Source organism: Neltuma alba, unplaced genomic scaffold, assembly GCF_004799145.2.
Source record: "Neltuma alba isolate B1F8T4 unplaced genomic scaffold, ASM479914v2 tig00010755_pilon, whole genome shotgun sequence".
NCBI classification, from domain to species: Eukaryota; Viridiplantae; Streptophyta; class Magnoliopsida; order Fabales; family Fabaceae; genus Neltuma; species Neltuma alba.
In genome coordinates, this window is record NW_021635580.1 from 387837 (window position 1) to 404375 (window position 16539).

Here is a 16539-nt window from a genome sequence, read left to right on the forward strand (position 1 = left end):
GCAAAATATAAGGCCACAACCCACCATAGTTAACACAGCGTACAGTCATCCTATATTTATAGTCCAGAACCAGAAGAGGGAAACAAAGTAACTACAAAAAGTTCTAAATCATCCAGCAGCTGATCAAAGTTACGAGGCATAGAAGATTTGTAGAGCTGCCAGATCTGTGTCTGCTAGATCCGAGTAGTAGGTAGCATCTTTAGTAACACCCGACACCATAAAGCGTCATCTATGTACTGACTCTCCTTAACTACTTCATTATGCAATAACCTCAAGTAATAGAAGTAGTCCAAATAGATCACAGCATACTAATTCTGGGTTTGATCTATATATCTACCCAGCTCAATGAATTCCTTAAAGAGGCTGTTATGATCTTTAAATTTCTTTTTCATTAACAGGGGTCTCTTCTTGATTGGCAGATCCTTAGGTTTAAACTACTCTGGCCTCATGGTCTTGGTAGGCACCACTCTAATAACACTAGGACCTGCCTCATCTGGATGTGATCTGGGTCTTGTGGTGTTCTGGGCATCACCCTCTTCTAACTTTACTAAGTCATTGGAGTCCTCCTCTGAATAGATATCCTCTATGTCACTGAGGAGCTGGCTATACCCTGGTGGTGGAGTTGGTTCGTCAGGGTTAGAAACATACGGGTGGTACCATTCTGGGTACAGTTCCCTTGGCATTCTCTGGTTTACTATCTCCTCGGAATCATTGCTACAGCAAGCCATAACTTGTCCAACACTCAACTCAATATATAATGTACCAATCCTCCACGAGATATAATCTCAACCAATATCATTCAATCAACAATCACAATTCATGATCATTATTAACTATCAATCATTTTTATCACACTTTACAACATAAAACAGTCAGAACAGTGCAACTAAAATAGAGCCAGAACCTTTGCTTTGATACCAAAAAGTACCACCCCTCCTTTAATATCCCATTATACATCAATTGGAACCATTATAGCGCATTTGCCAATGTTTCCGAGCAGAAAATTTCAAGTTCAATATTTCATTTTTATTCTGTTAGTACACCATTCATCCGAATTTGAGTCAAATTTGAAAATTCATAACTAATTCTAGAAAAATCAAAACAGGATAGTTCTAATTTTTATTTGAACTTTCCAAGAGTTCTTTAGAGAAAAAAATATTCATTGGACCCAATTCTATCTAGAACAGCACCAGAAAATTCAACAAAGAGCACTATTCATATGGTCAATTTTTGATTTTTTCAGTATTTTAGCCCAACTTTAGAAGGCCATAACTTTTAGCACACAACTCCAAATGATGATTTATCATTTTTTTTAAATCTAAAAATGAGATCTAAAAGCTTGCAAAATCTCAGGTCCATATTCCACCATTTGCTCATTATTTTATCTGTCACAATTTTGCCCCTAATTTAGGTAATTTTATCCCCTAATCACCTCTTTCTTAAATTTTATTTACCTTTTTCCTTTTCCTTATCCTTGTGACATTGCACCATTCAATATTCCAATATTAGGGCATGCCATAACAATACAATTTACATTATATCATCATCCATAATTCATTATAATTTAACATAAAGTTCAATAAAACATTACATAACATAACATAGTGATATAATTTCCTTAATGCTCTTCTATCCCGATACCAATTCCTTGCTTTGATCCATGGATGAGCCACTCCCTACTTGAGACATAATTTAACATAGGAGGAATAAGATTTCATAGAAATCTCAGCAGTAATTGAATTATAATTATCATGTAAATCAAGCAAGTTACAATGTGACATGTTATCATAACTTAAGGCATAATCAAACCACATAAAATCATAGTTAATACCATGCTAGGAGAAGAACACCAATACTTTCACAATAACATAATTCAATGCATTCGACCAATGCATAATGCAAAGCCATCCAATTAACCAAGATCACAACACAATTCCTCAATCTAAGAAAATAACATAATCACATTTAATTCAATGCTACCTTTTAGCACTTGATTAATTTAGTTTCCTCGAAGGGGTTATGTTTCTCCTTGATTTCTCCTCACAACACTTATTGATTCAAGCATAAATACAACTAAATTAACAACTAAACAACTTAAATACAATACTTAATCTTTAACTTAATATTTTCCCACTTTTTTTATTTTTAACAATATAGTTCCTCCTTTAGAATCAATGATCTCTTGGCTCAATCTTGCATAATTTTTCATGAGGAATCCAAATATCCAATCGGTTTTTTTTTCCCTAAAATCAAACTTCTTCCCTATGAAATCATATTGGCTGGGTAGGGCTATCTAAGCTTCCAAAAATTCTATTTTTGATTCCAATGATTTGAACACTTTCTAATAGTATACCCCTACACAAAAACACATTTTAAACCCATTAGAATCATCAAATCAATGCAAAACAAACTCCTCCAGCAAGAACACCCCTTGGTTGAAATGACACGTATAGGACCCTAGGTGGATTTTCTTTCAAAAGCTAATCCATACACCACTTAGACAAGCTTGTTCCATATCATATTTAAGGTTTCTATCCTTTCCTAATAGCTAAGCATGTCAACCGAATTTGTGCACTATTTTCCTTTAATTTTTGAAGCCAAAAACCCTAACTAACTAGCTTGAAACTTAGGGGTAAGAAGGCTTAAGCATACCTTGATGTGTCCTTGATATGAACTGAATGGTTCCTTGCTCAAAATCCTCTCAAATTCGGTCTCCCTGGGTTTGGACACTAAGTGGCATCACCTTCCCTTCTTTTTCCAATTTTCCAACATTTTCATGTATTTTAGGGAGGGGTATTTATAGACAAAATAACCAAACATTCTCTATTGATTTTAGATGCACAAAATAGTAGAAAATAAGGTGAGTTGGCAGCCATCAAGTTTGTCATAACTTCAGATTTAACCAAGTGCCCAAACTCTAGGTTTTTCCAAGCTTTATCTCTTAATTTTGCATTTTATTTAATTAAAAATAGTGCTGTTTAGAAGTTGCACAAAATTGGGCTTGAATTGGGTCTAACGTGGGTGCCATAAGCAGCTTAGGATGGCCTCAAAAGATGGCCCACAAACCAAATCAAAATCCTAAACCATTTTGACACTTTATCGGTTACTATTCTCTAGTACCATTCCATAATTTTTTCACACCTCCAAAAATTCATTTCTCTCTATGATAATTCACATCTTAATATAAGAACATGATCTGAAAATTTTCATAATTTTTTACTGCCTCTAGGTATTTATTTTGAATTTTCTCCGATTAGGCATTTAGAGGTGTCACTGCGAGAAAATAAATTTCTAAAATTAATTCCTGAACTTTCAAGGCCTACAATCAATTTTATAAATTCAAACAAATATTCAGATGATTTGTCCATTTTTTTTCCAAAATTATTGAGGAATCTAAATTATTAAAATAATTATTTTCCTCTGGTTTCCCAATATTTTTCCGAAAAACTTCTGTTTACTAGAAATTCCATAATAATTTATCTTCATAATAATTCCACCTTTCAGGTCTCAACTGAGGTTTCAAAACCTCTAACTTATACTTTTACTATTTTTGCAAAATTTTCTAGGATTTTTCTCAAAATTTTTTGTTTTGTCCTTCCTAGACCGATAATTATGAAAATACTAGCCCGGACCTAATCGGGGCTTCACACCAAAAGTTATTTTATCTCCTTGTCTAATTTTTACATTAGCTCTCATCCTAATTTTTAATTTTCTATGTCCAGATGAAATTTCTCGAGATGTAACACCTCACATATTCATCTGTTCGTAGGAACAGATGAATATAGTTTTTTTTAAAAATTATTTATTTAGTAGCCTTTCAATTTCCTGTTTTCATTTATTTGAACCTTGAAATTCAGATAGAACCAAAACAGAGCACAACAAGAATTCAACCAAAATAACAATAATTCAACAAAGCCAAATCCATTCCATAGAAAAAGAACCTACAATCCTAATAACATCCTACCTTATCTGACCATGTTTTAACAATCAAAATAACACTACACACATGACACAAGAAACTTTAGTACCATAAAATCTTCCTAACATATCTAACCCTTTTAACCTCATGGATTATTTTGAGAAAAAAAATCTTGAAAAAATTGTCCTACCAAATGATCTCAAATAGCATCAATTTCTTCATTAGTGTAGGAGTTGTCATCATAAAAAATCTGTAAGTTTATAAATAAGAAGATTGGATTGAATTCATCAAGATAAGAGAATTAAATAAAAGTAACAATTCAGTAGGAGAAAAGAAAATAATCATAATTAAACTAATTATTACCATTTCTAATTTTTTAATACATTCAGACTCAATAATTTCGTATGTGAAACAAATAATATAATATCAGCACCCTGTACTTCCTAGTTGCAGATGACACTGTAAAGTCAAAGTAAACAGGAAGGATGAATATGTATATATGAAGTAATATAATTGTTGATGACATTAAAGAATTCAAATTGAAAACACTTGCTTTCAATTTGTACCAAACAGTCTTGCCATTTTTTCCCTTGTGCTTCCTATCTTGCATATAATATCCACACTTGTACTTCCTAATTACAGATAACACTATAAATTGAGGCCCTCTTCAACACATTAGTTGCCTTCAAATTGAATAATTTCAATGTGGCTGTCAACCATGTATACTTAGAACACCCAGGATATAAAGCTATTTTCGGATCACTCTACAAGGTGTCATTTATATGTGATAGTGCAAAGAACCCCATTCCAACATCATGAATCATATCACCCATTCTATCATTTAAGCCACCCATAACTTTCTTTTCTTCAACCAATGGCATTATTCCTCTTTTGCCATACCATATCCATCTTGTATATTGAAGATTTATCTCCTCATAAAATAAGTGATTCCTTATATCATCAATAATCAATTGTCTCCTATTTAAACAATTAACAAGGATAAAAATACTTTCCACTTTTGTCATAAGCATTCCTTTTAGTAAAATTAATAAATTCTTCTACACCATTCTCATACTTCTTACTCGTTCTCAAAGCACTCATCCAATTATGATCTATTCTATAAATATATAAATAATTCTAAATAGTTTAATTCAAGACCAAAATCAACAATACTTTAATTTAATTCATCTTAATTCCAAGGAAATTCAAGCAACTCAAAACTAATTTCAACAATCTAATCTAGCAAATTAAGCAATTAAGAAAATTTAGAAATAAGGAACATAAATTAAAATTTTTTATAAGAAATAAACGATGATATAATATTAATTAAATTGATATCTTAGAACTTGATCTCAAATATTAGAATTGTTAACTTCATTATTCAACTTAAATAAAAGTATAAGAAGTTAATATTTTAAATATATTTTTATTGGTTATTGCAATTTGACATTTTTTATAAACAAAGAAATAAAATTAATTAGTTAAATAGTTATTATTTTAATGTAAACTTTATTATGTCTTAATATTAATAATGGTAATTCTTATGTGATTTATCTAAAAATGAGCAACTTGGTGCTAATGAAATTTTGTATGACACCATGGGCAAATTTTATCCATTTCCAAGGAATAAAATTTATCTTCCAAATTTTTTTCTTACAATAAATAAAATATGTTTGCTTCTATTTAAACTCACCAATTTATTTAATCTAATCATTATTGTTTCTAGCTCAAATTCATATAGCTCATACACATAGGCATTTCATCAAACACCTAAAGTACAATAATAAAATCTTTAAAACCAATCCTTCTTCATAATCCATGGCTATAATAAGTTAAAGAAAAACGAATAACAATAAAATCACAAAACTCAAATCCATTGCTTATACATAAAGGCGTTTCATCAAATATCTAAATTGCAATAAAATCACAATACTCCTAATTCTAAAAGGTTCAACAACAGCAACACAAGCTATATACCATCAATCCTTCAACCTAGAAGAGATATGTAGCTACTAACCTATAAAGTGAAGAATGAAAACGAAGCTGAAAATGGATGCACAACATGGCAAGTTGCAGACGAGAGGAGAACACTCACGGCGAGACACCCATAGCGAGACCCCATGACATGAACACCCATGGTGAGCTGATCTAGGAAGAAAGAAAGGAAGAAAATGTGAGCAATGAAGGAGAATCGTGGTTCTGGGAGATGTCAATCTGCCTCCCAGCTCACAGAGCTCCTCAAAAATAGCCTAATAGGTGTACAACTCCTTCGTGACTAACCGCTGCCTCTTCTTTGGAGGGAGGTCCTTCTCCAAGATCTGATCATGGCGCACTACTCTGATAGGTTGTGGCTTCATCTCATTAGGGCCAGCTTCATTCGGGTTAGGTTCAAGCCCCACAGCGCTCTCGGCTTCATTATCCGCTAACCTTTTGCTACCATTGGAGTCTACCTCGGAAACTATATCCTCTACCTCCTAGAGACTCTGATAATATCTGGGTGGTGGAGTCGGGTCATCGAGGTCAGGAACATGTGGGTAGTACCAGTCCGGGTACGGTTGCCTTGGCCCTCTCTGATCAACTGTACCCCCATGAGAATTGTGCTCAGGACAAGTCATATCCCGCATCAAGGTTAGTCCAATGCACACCTTTCACGACGTAACCCATCACACACAATCAAATATGCATTACCATATCGAACAGTACATATAAAAGATAGTCCAGATCCTTTGCTCTGATACCAAAAATGTCACACCTTCATTTTAAACCCCATTATATGTCATTTAGAACCATTTCTAAATCGTTTGACGATGCTCAAAGTAGGTAAAAACCAGGGAGTAAAATTTTGATTTATGTTACTATTCATGTAACCCCTAAAAATTAGGTCAACTTTGAAAAATCATAACTAAATGTAGAAAAAATCAAAACAAAGTGGTTCCAAGTCTCATGTGAAGCTTATGAAATACTCTACATAGGAAAAATACTCATAGGTATCAGTTTCTCAAAGATCAATGCCAGTTTCCACGCAATTATGTACTGTTCATTTGGTAAATTCTGGAACTTGGCTCAACTTTGGAAGGACATAACTCTTTCCACAAATTTCCAAATTTAATGATCTACTACTTGATTTAAAGCTAAAAATATGATCTACAAGTTTACCAAATTTCAAATTTAGATTCGAACATTTTCTATTTATTTCATATGTACCAAATTTGGTCCTTTTTAGTCAAAGGTTATCCCCTAATTACCTTTGTTTTGGCTCTTTTTAACCTTTTACCCATCCTTAATTATTTGGGGCTTAACACAAGCTTGAAAATACATTCTACTATACTTTCACATGTTGAAACATAGACATACATGCTTGGCTCCCCCTTAGGAGCTATTATCCAACAAACATTTCCAAAGTCATAATATTACATAACAAGTTCCAAAATTTACACTAGGGTACATTAATTGTTCATTAGGCCTCCGGGACAACTTCTTTGCCTTTTCCCTTGCTTGAACTCCCTCCTAGGTGCTGTTAAACATAAGAGTAAGATTTCAAAGAAATCCCAGTAGCACAAAATCACAATTATCATGCATTCCTGCAAACACTACGTGCAATGCTTTTGTGCATTTATCTTGTTTATGTGTTCATGCTTTTATGCCATGGAAAGTAAGCTATCATACACATATTCAATGGAAATAATGCCAAGGAAACATAATTCAAACATTGCAATCAACATTTGCAATAAAGCTTAGTCACGTCATGGCACACATTACACACATACACATTAACACATCAATGTAAGCAGGAAAGCAATCAAATGTAATTCAATGCTGCCTTTTGGTACTTGGTCCTTGATTTCCTTTAAGTTCAAGATTTTTTCTTAAGTATTTGACAAGGAACCTATCAAACCAACACCAATTCCAATCATTCAACAATTATTCAAACACATTCCCCAATACTTAAACATTAAACCATTTTTCTTTGGATTTTTGGCCTAATTGTTTTCCTTTGATTCAAGAAACCTCCTTGGCCATTCCTACATGATTTTTCATGTAGAATTCAAATATCAAATCAAATTTTACAAAATCAAATCCCTTCCTTAAGTTCTAATCAAAACAGAAACAAATTTTTACAAAGGAAGATGTTAAAATTTCCAACTTTGATTTTTAATGCTTCCAAATTCAATTCCTCCACATAACCCCACACAAAAATGCCCAAGGAATTCAATGGAAGCATCAAAACCATCAAAATCCAATCATGAGTCCATGAATTCCAGATGGCCGAACACCTCCCCTTAGGTTCATAAATTTCCATATTTGATTCCAATGAATTTAAACATACTTCCATAGCGTAATCCTACACAAAATCACATTTTAAATCCATTAGAACCATTAAAACTTATTGAAACAATTCCTACCCTTGAGTTCTTGAGATGGCCGAACTGAAAAGTCATAGGTCCTAGGGTAATTTCTTCCATAACCCATTCAAAACAGCACCAAATATCAACAACACAAGCTCATACTCAATTTTCCATCCTTTCCTAGAACTTCCAGCATAACAGAAATGGAACAACACTTCCCCCTCAAATTAATCATGATTTGGCCATTTAAAATGCATCAAATTAAAGCCTAAACATACTTTAAGGAGTCTTGGATTAAAGCTTGATGATTAGCCTCGGATTGGAAGTGATTTGAAGGGTGTTTGGAAGTCCAGAAAAATTTGTGCAGAACCTCCCCTATTTTTCTAGATTTTTGCACGAATTTTGGCTGAATTATAGGGGTATTTATAGACCTCATTTGCTGACCCAAAACCTGCCCTTGGGCAGCTATTTCTGCCCCAAAATTAAGTGCATAAGTCGGCCAAAATGAAGGAGCAATCCTAGCCACACATGCTTTAACTCAAGTTTCAAGAGAGTTGATCCAATGGTTGAAAATTTGCCCAGCACACAAGCCAGCTATTTTGGTCATATAGGCACTTATTTAGGCCTTGTTGGATGCTAACTAAATGGTAAAAACTGATTAGGAAGCAATGGAATTGGTTAGGGTAATTTTAAAAATTATTTGGTCACATAATACCTAATTTCTTGCCCCCTATTAGGGAAAAGATAGCTAAGGGCTTCAAAAATTCCATTTATTTTCATGATAAATTCCTATTTATTCCAAAAGTATGATCTGGAAGTTTTGAGAATTTTCAAGACCTCTAGGTATTTATTTCACATTTTCTCCGAAATCGGTCTTTACCGATAGGAATTCGGAAGTAAATTCCCCATAAATTATTTCCTGCATTTCCGATGCTTGGAAAATTTTTTATAAATTCATATCCTAGGGAGTGTATCCATATTTTTCCTTGAATTTTTGGAGTCCTTAGGTAATTAAAATAATTATATCACTTTAATTCCCTTTATTTTTCCCGATTTTCCCAAAAATAATTATTTTTTTGGGAATTTTCACCAAAATTTATTTTGGGCCATTCTCACTCTCAAAACATCATAGGTGACTTAAAAACCCCTAATTCCACTTTTTTCTATTTTTAGGGAATTTTTGATAACGTTTCTCAAAATTACCGTTTTACCCCTAGGGACCTAATAAAGTCGGTTTCGTCGCATTTTGGGTTTTCATGCTTTACTCACACTTTATGCTTATCAATCATGTCTCATTTCTCACATTCCCATTACTAGAGTTTCAAATTTTGGGATGTTACATAACCTATAGTTCCGGACTTCTTTTCGCATTAGGATAGCTTTGCCACGACCAACCCTTTCTTTTCGCCGTGGTGAAAGGTTCCCTGGGTCAAAAAAAATTGTTTTTTGTTTTTTAACTCCATACTTTGTTTTCTTTTAATTTTAAGGTTAGGCTTAAGAACTCTTTGGGAATTGATTGTCTTGCTTTCTTATGGCTTTGTTTAATAATAATTTAGATCCATTTTATCACTTAAAATTTTGAAAAAGAAATTGAAAATTTTTTTTTGAAATAGAAATAAATAGTAAAAGGGGATGTGATATCTTGAACATTTTAAATCCCTTCTTTAGAAAACCTGACACTTGTTTTATGGAAAGAATAATTGTGATGCTTTGTACTCAGTTTTCTTTTTCTTTTCTCCCATCTATTCCACTTGGCCTTCACTGACGATTACAACCCTTTAAGTACTCTTGATTTGGAATTTATGGTTCTTGTAGTGGAGAGGTAGAATTATCATAAGTTTATAGTAGAGGATGAACTGAGCAGATTTCAGAGTGAAATTGTCCGAAGATAAGTGAGTTGAGAGCTAGATGCATACCCTTGAGACAATCTCTTTTGCTCAATCTCTTAGATTAAACAATTTCTTAGTGCTCCTTCGTTCTACTTCGGTTGATTTATGAGAAGGTGGTTTTACTAACTATCTACTCTCATTTTTAAGCATGGTCAGTATTTCCTTTTGCACTTGTACCTCTTTGAATATTTTATGGGCTTTGTCCAGGAGTAAAAAGGTCTAAGTATGGGGGAATTTGATTAGGCACAAATTGTCTATATTATTTGATGGTATTTTCAAGGTTTTTGTTACACTTCTTGGCTCTTTTTCATCATAATTATGCTTAATTAAGATTGAGAGTTCTTTTTTTTAGTTAGTGTTGTTTGAGTGTAAAATTATCGTATTTATTCATTAATTGCATTCAATTGATTTTTAGAACAATTGATACCTTAAACCATTGCTTTTCATTGTAGGACGCTCAAGAAGTAGAGCCAAGAGTGAAGACCAAGAAAGTACAGCAAACAAGTTCAATATTATCAACACTACCAGACATCGCCAAGGCGAAACCAGGAATATCACCAGAAGACCTCTCGAGAAAGGTTCGCCACGGCCAGAAGCGGTAAAGCCACAACATCAAATAATATACCTCTGCGGAATGGTTCACCGTGACGAAGTCATTCCTTCCCCATGGCAAAACCTTCAAATAAGCAACCCAGATCTGACACCTTCTAGAAAATTCACTTACCCACTCATGAGAACCAACCCAATACACCCTATTACAGAATTAGGAACTCTATTTTGGGTAAGATATGTTTTTCATTCATATATCACAGCCTCCATATTCATCCTCTCTCATTTTCTCTCGTTCTAACCCTAATTTCTTCCACTTCTACTGTCAAACCTCCACCATGGGTAGCTCAGATTCATTTCTAATTGAGATGCTTCAGAGTGCTATGCATGGCTAGGAATTTCTGTTCCTCTTAAAGCTTTAGCAATGGCTGCAGTTCAAAGAGCTAAGAAGGGGAGTAGTTTAATCCATGGTTCAGCTATGAATTTATAAATTCCTAGGACTAGGGTTTGTAATTTGTAGTTAAGCTACTTGATTATAGTTGTAATCAAATTTTGGATATTCATTATGTGTAGTTGGATTGGTTTATGTAGAACCTTGAGCTTAAATATATGTAGTTTCATATGTGTCTATCTGTAATCTTCTTGATACTCTCTTGTCTTGAATGGTTGTGTTTGATATTAAGTTGATCTTAGATTGCATTTGACCTGTTGCATGGGCTCATCCTACTACACATACTAAGAGCTCTTCATAGGATCTTAAGGAATATAGTCCCATTGATTAAGATCCTGGACTTAAAGAGTACTTTAAAGTTCATCATTTTGAAACTTAGTGATTTCTACTCCCACAACAATCAATTTTGAACTATGATAGACAGAGCTCACTTTCAAGAGGATTCTATCACTATTTAATCACTTGTTTTTCATCATTCCATTTTTCATATCCCTAAAATCTAAAAATATTTTTAAAATTCAATTTAGTTCAATTAATGTTTTCAAAAATCAAAACCCCTTTCTCTTGATTAGTCTGCAATGCATGTTATTTAAGTTAGCTTAGTTCCATTCATTTTAGGCTCTGATTAAGTGAAAGACTAGGGGTTGCATCCTATAATACAATCCTTGGATAAAATTTTGATTTAACCTCCAAGGGCTTAACAAAAAGGTGTAAATCAATGTATTATGTATATAGTAGCTTTTTGCTCTTGTAGTTTAAAGAGTAGAATAAGATGGTGTGAACCTGAAGGAATGCTTTGGTAGGGGAGCAACCAGTAGGACAAGACAAGCCCCCTAGAGACCCAATACAGATAATTATGAATAGACTAGAGAAACAGCAACATATGACAGAAGAGCTGTTAACTAGCCAAGCTTGATAAGAAAGAGAGCGGGATGTCATAATAACAGTGATGGTAGCAGCAGTAGTAGCCCATTTGTAATAAGCTAAGTTGAGAACGATTAAGGAACCCTAACAACTAGTCTAACCTTAAGATGTCTCAATTATGCAAGTGAGTCCTGCAAGAGAATAGGGGGATAACTATTAGTGGATTATACAATTTAGTAAGCATAACCCCCTACTTTTGAGGGCATATAGGATGTGCTAATAATCGAGGAATGGATTGCTTGGCTAGAGAAGATCTTCAGGGTAATAGACTGCTCTTCAAAGAAGAAGGCCTAAATGGCCATATACAAGTTAGAGAAGGAGGGCAACTAATTGACACATCTTTACTTTTACTCCTCATGATACGCATTCGAGAGTGAAATGGATATGTATAATCGTTACTTAAGCCTGAAAATTTTAGAACTTTTCATTAATGTACTTGGGTACTGTTCACACAAAAATTCTAGACTACAAGTCCAACTTCAAAAATTCATAACTAATTCTATAAAAATTATATGGGGTCGCTTTAAATTTCTAATAGAAGCTCTTTCAATGCTCTACTAGGAAAAAATATGAAATTCGACTTTTCCTTGACTAATTCGTATAGTTTATTCATTGAACTTTATTGCTCATTTGGTCAATTCTAGAACTTTCAGATTCTTTGTCTCAAATTCTAAAATTTGTATCTCCTAAAGTACACATCTAATTAAGGCAAACTACTTGTACTTTTAAAGCTTGGGATGTGTACTATATGATCACCAAATTTTGTGATCAAATTCAACCATTTGCTAGGTCAATCTAGAATTGGAAACTCACTGCTCTAGGACCTACATTTTATCTTTCATTAGCTTCTTACTTTTAACTCTTAATTCAAGCATTCATAAACCAGCCTTATGGTTTCCTATTTATTCTTTTACTTTAAATTATATGCCATTAACATCATACATCATCCCATTACATTACGTTTCACGTTAGGCATGTCACACCTTACTTTATTATCTAATTTTATATCAAGTGGGAGCATTTGGAACAATTTCTTAAGTCCTTAAGTTGGAAAAATTTGAACTTTTAACTTGATTTTCTCGAGTTATTATTTATTGTAACCCTAAATTTCTTCAAACTTTGAAAAATCATGACTAATTCTAAAAAAACCAAAATGATATGGTTCTAAGTCCTACTTGAAGTTTGTAATGAGATCTTTAAAGGAAAAGTACAATTTGAGTATGAATCTAGCTCATGTATGCCTAGTTCTAATGATAAGATGTACTGTTCATTTAGTAAGCTTTCTAATTTTTCAAAATTTATGTCCAACTTTCAAAACTCCAAAACTCCAAAACTCCAAATCTCATGAAATACCACTTATTTTAAAGCTAAAATATAATCTATTATACTGTTAAGTTTTAGATCTAAACTCCCTCATTTGCTCAAAATTTTGCATGGTCAAACTTCACCCTCAATTAAGTCAACTTTCATCACTTTTCATGCATAACTTGTCCAAATAAAACCATAACCAATCCAGCATAAATGAACCATATATCATAGCATATAAGAAGTCATTTAATATAATTCACAACCCTTATATCATCCAAACACATATCCATAAATATTACAAAGTTTATACATCGAGTTCAATATAATTCCATGTAAAAATTCACAACATTTTTCTTCAAGGATGCATCACTTGCTTGCCCTTGGTCACACTACTTGCTTGCCCTATTGGTGTTGTTTAAACATATGGAGGAATGAGATTTCAGAGAAATTTCAGTAGCAAAAGAATTACAATAATAATGTTAAATATGCAAGATATATTATAATCAATTTTATAAAACATTTCTTTGCCTATTTGCTATATAAAGCATATCAAATCATTCCAAATCAATATATTAATGCATCTTTCCAAGGCATACCATGTGAATGAATCAAATACATTATCATCAAACAATTTCAAATACCATATGGCATATATTCAAGGAATCATATCATGTAATAATCAAGCAAGTCAACATTAAGATTGTAAATTCCATGCTATCTCTTTGAGTCCAATTACATGGCCTCTTCTCTAAGTCCTTGGGCTTCCAATTGCTTGCTAAAATAACCTATCAAACAACAAGAATGATAGTATTCCAAAACCCTACCCCTTTTTCTATAAATTTGGGGGTTTTAGTATCACTAACTTTTTCATAACTTCTATAGGTGTTTCCTACATAACTTTTTATTTAGAATCTATTTTTGAACTTAGATTCGTCAAAATCCAACTCCTCCTACCACTTATCCTCTTGGCCGAATTGATACTTTATGGTTCAAAATTCCATTTTCAATTTTAATGCTTCTAAACTCATATTCTCTATATATCCCTACACAAAATCACCTTCTAAATCCATTGGAAGCATCAAAACAACAAAAATCAAACCCTAGGGTATCCACCTATATTTGGTTGAATAGTATGTGATTTAGGGTTAGAATTTTCACTTTTGATTCTAATGCTTTTAAACACTTTCTCTTGACATACTCCCATAAAAAAACCCATTCTAAACTCATTAGAATCATTAAATCAACAATTTCTAACCTCAAGAACACATAGTGGCCGAATTGTCACATAATTAGGAAGCATGGAATTTCTTCCCAAAATAAATCCAAACATCAACCAAGCAAGCTACTTTAAGCTCTAAATCATGGTTTCTTTCCTTCCCTAATCACTCTTCATTATTTTGAAATTTTGGTAGCATATTACCTTGGAATTTTGTCACCAATTTCCACATAAAATTAGCTAGAGACATATTCAAATTAAAGCTTTAACATACCTTGATTAATCCTTGACTTGCGCTTTGTAATTTTTGGCTAAAAACTACGTGAATTCAACTCCCAAGACTCAGTTTTTCTATAGCAAAACCTTCCCCCTTTAAGTGTCTAAAAAACCAAAATTAAAGGCTTATGAGGGGGTATTTATGGACCTTAATTAGGCCTTCTCTTCCTTCTAAGTATCCCTTAAAAATCTGGAGAAAGAGGCCATGTGTACACCTTAGGAAGCTATAGAAAATTGGGGGAGTACAAGTGCCCCTTGTATAATAATGTTTAGGATAAAATCATATGATATTTTGCATTATTTTAGTCTATAATCATGTGGACTACTTGGGTCACAAATTTGCTATTCATTTTTTGCCCCAAAATAATGTCTAATGGGCTGGAGAAAGAAGGAAGAAGTATCATCTTGCATCTCCAAATATTTCTCCAACCGATTTTGCTGTATTGACTAAAATTTTTGTCTAATTTTTAATAATATTTTTGGACCTCTAAAAATTTATTTCTGCCCATCAAAAATCATATTTTAATATATTAGGTCCCTTGAATTTTTCTAGAATTTATTTTAATCTCTAACTATTTATATTGAATTTTCTCCAAAATCAGGCTTTACTGATAAGATTTCAGTAATAAATATTCTAAAAATTAGCTTTTGTACTTCCAAGGCATGGAAATAATTTTATAAATTCAAATAAATCTTTAAATAATTTTCTCATATTTTTTCATAATTATTGAGACCTCCACATATTTAAAATAATTGTTTTGGGCTAATTTCCATTGTTTTTCCTGAAAATTCTGTAATAACTTATTTTTGTGTTATTTCCACTTTCAGAGCCTCAAATAAGGTTTCAAGACCTCTAATTTATCTTTTTACTATTTCTTAGGAATTTTTTTTGGAATCTTTCAGTAATTTTCTCATTTTTTCCTTCCTGGACCGACAATTTCAAAAATATCAGTTTGAACAAGAGTCGGATCTTAACTCAAAAGTTGTTTCACCTCTAAGTCTAGTTTACTACTTGACCCTCTGTCTAATTTATTATCTACATTCCCATGGTTAAAATTAGCAGGATGTGACAAGGCATGTGTACAAAATAATTACATCACTAGAGAATTCAAGTATCACATTGTAACACAGAAATTCTCCACCTTCTTTGCTTCCATCTTCTTGCCCTTCTTCATGCATGCTTTCTCCTCATTATTTGACCTACTATGGTTAAGGGAGGGGTGAGATTCGGGAGAACCTCAGTAGCAAACAATACCATTAATATATGTAAGATGAACACAAGTATATGATATGCTTTCTTGATTATCTTTATGCCAATTTAGTTATCTAACCTTATGCTCAATGTCTCCTACTACATGCATGGTCATGAAATCATCAAGAGATAGAACATACATCATTCATACATAGCTCATATCATCATAATTAGCATCATGCAAATCAATACAAATAGCATAAACATCAAGCACATAGGATAGGTAAGTTCACTACATTATACTATAAGCTTTCCTCTTACTTTTCCTTCAACTCCCTTAACTTCCCAATCATATGGGCTTTCGATCACCATCATTTCTCGTACTTAAACACTTTGGTTAGCACCACTACTTTGGATGGTCTTAGATCCAAGAAGATCAAATATGGAATTTTTGCTTCGAGGGTACTGC